This window comes from Podarcis pityusensis (assembly GCF_964106645.2).
Source record: "Podarcis pityusensis genome assembly, chromosome: 16".
Taxonomy (NCBI): domain Eukaryota; kingdom Metazoa; phylum Chordata; class Lepidosauria; order Squamata; family Lacertidae; genus Podarcis; species Podarcis pityusensis.
In genome coordinates, this window is record NC_138041.1 from 5,143,755 (window position 1) to 5,146,551 (window position 2,797).

Genomic DNA, 2,797 nt, shown 5'->3' on the forward strand with positions numbered 1-2,797 from the left:
AAAAAAAAAGTTGAAGGAGTGGAGGGAAGTCATGAGCTCGACAGAGCAAAGAGTATTTTTATTTGCTATTGTAATGTTGGGAATAGTGTGTTAAGAAAGAAATTAATAAAAATTATATGTAAAAAAATAAATGAGAAAGGTCAACAGGGAGGAATCACTCCCAGAAAGCCCCCAAACAGCACTCCCTGCTTTATTCAATGCCCTGTTATTGCCTAAATGTATAGGTAAAATTAAAGGGACCCCTGACTATTAGGTCCAGTCGTGGCTGACTCTGGGGTTGCGGCGCTCATCTCGCTTTATTGGCCGAGGGAGCCAGTGTACAGCTTCCGGGTCATGTGGCCAGCAGGACTAAGCCGCTTCTGGTGAACCAGAGCAGCACACGGAAATGCCGTTTACCTTCCCGCTGGAGCGATACCTATTTATCTACTTGCACTTTGACGTGCTTTCGAACTGCTAGGTTGGCAGGAGCAGGGACCGAGCAACGGGAGCTCATCCCGTCGTGGGGATTCGAACCGCCGACCTTCTGATCGGCAAGTCCTAGGCTCTGTGGTTTAACCCACAGCGCCACCCGCGTCCTTGCCTAAATGTATATGCAATGGCAAAATGTCTGCATAAATGAATGAATATTGACATATCTTACCCTTTAAAAAAATGGACACGCTGCCTTCGGGTCCAGGCTGAATTCTGGCAGCAGATTTCCATCCTGATCTATAGGAAGCACAGGAGCTTGCTTTCTGCTAAGCCAGACCTATCTAGCGCAGTGCTGTATACACTGACTGGCAGCATCTCTCCAGGGTTTCAGGCACAGGACATTACCAGGCCTGCCTGGAGGATGCCAAAGATTGAACCCGAAACTTTTCTCTTGCAAAACATGTCTATGGCATTTATTTCCCTTTCGGCAGAAGTGAATGAAATCTGCAGGCACAGTAGCCCATTCTTGAGTTGACAAAACTTTTCACACCACAGTCAGATAGATCCAGGAGTTTTTATGCTTGGTACCCGTAAAAGCAACATTATTTTTGTTATTGTTATTTTCCCTTTGGTGCCAGAAGCTGCAAGTTTAACCAGCTCAGTTAAATCCTAGTCTGGGCTCTACAAAAGGCCAAGAGCTTTATCTTTTGGCTAGGCTTCCCTAGAGATACCCAGGGGCACATTTATCCTCAGTACCCCTCTCCATAGATCAAGAAAGACAGGAGGAAATCAAACTAAAAGCTTGTTATTTGAGAGCTATATTTAGGCAGTAGCTGGCTGGCCACCTCTGCAGCTTCAACAGACCACAGGCACACAAAATCCCTGGGTGTGGATCTCAGAGGTAACTCTGGTTAAGAAAAAAGCACCCTCCTGACTCAATCTTTCTGCTCTTGTTGGTTTTGACACCCCTGAGCCTATTTTCTTCATTTGCAAAATTGATAAAAACAGGAAATTTTTGCAGAAGTTTGTGTGGCTTTGGCTTCAATGCTGTTTGTAACAGTAATGAAATGTTGGTAGTCTGACTGGGCAGGAAGGACCCCTCGTAGCTCACAATGGCCTGCTAAGTCAACTTGAATTGTTGAATTGTTTTCCCTGCTCTGCCACGGGGGGAAAACATTCTGCCTCTCTCATAAACAATACCTAGGAGAGATAAATGGGGGAGAAACTTGATCCAGTTTGCATTTAAAGTGGAACCGAACTGATTTGCACTTCCCAAAGCAATCTGCAAATTGCTCCTAGCCATTGTTTGAAATTTGCATTTGCACCCCAATTTTGCAATGTGGTTCTCCTCTCATGTAACGTGTGCAACATACATGTATTAGGGTAACCTGTGCAGGAAAATAATTTTGAAATAGTGTTCCAGGGTAGAGGGGGAGTTAATTCATATTTATACTTAATATTAATTTTGCAATGCAGTTTCTTATGGAGAGAAATTAATATTCATTTGGTTTGAAAATTAAAAAGATAAAAAAATACGCATAAAAATGAAGCTATTACTGAAAGGTTTGTTTTATTTATTTATTTCATAAAACTTCTGCGCTGTTTGTAAAGAACCTCAAAGCAGTTTACAAAAAGAATAAAACAATAAAATAAAACAAAAAAGTGTGAGTAAAAACAGCAAAAACATTCAAAAAGATTAAAATCCAATTGAAACACACATTCCCTGTTTAGGGAAGTTTTTAATGTTTAATGCTGTATTGTGTTTTTAATATTCGGTTGGGAGCTGCCCAGAGTAGCTGGGGAAACCCAGCCAGATGGATGGGGCATAAATAATAAATCATCATCATCATTCTACAAATTCAGAATGAGTATTCTGTGGCAAACATATTCCAGTTTATTGCTTTGTAAAAAATATTAGGCAATATTGTGCATATTAGGCAAAATTGCATTCTAACCTATGTATATTAGGAGTAATTTTGCACCAAAATTCTGATTTATTTTCAAGAGTCGCAATCTGATGTGGAAATTTAGAGAAGTGGGAACTGAAGAATGAGAAAGTGATAAGCTGAGAGAAACACAAATTAAAGGAGTCTCCCTTCCGCAATGGCACGTAAAACTGGGCCATTGGAATACGCTGCAGAATGCGACCCTTACAAAAATTCCCCTGTGTGTCCATCATTCAGAATGATTTCTTGTTTTTACAATCAATTTTATTAAAGGTTTTCTAACATATTATACAATTAAAAACAAACTGATCAAGAAGGAAATAATAGAGAACAATGCATAAAAAAGGAAAGGAAAAAGAGAAAAATAATAAAATAAAATAGTAAAAACAACCATAATAGTAACGATCCTAATAAAACACATTTTATATATTGTTTACAAT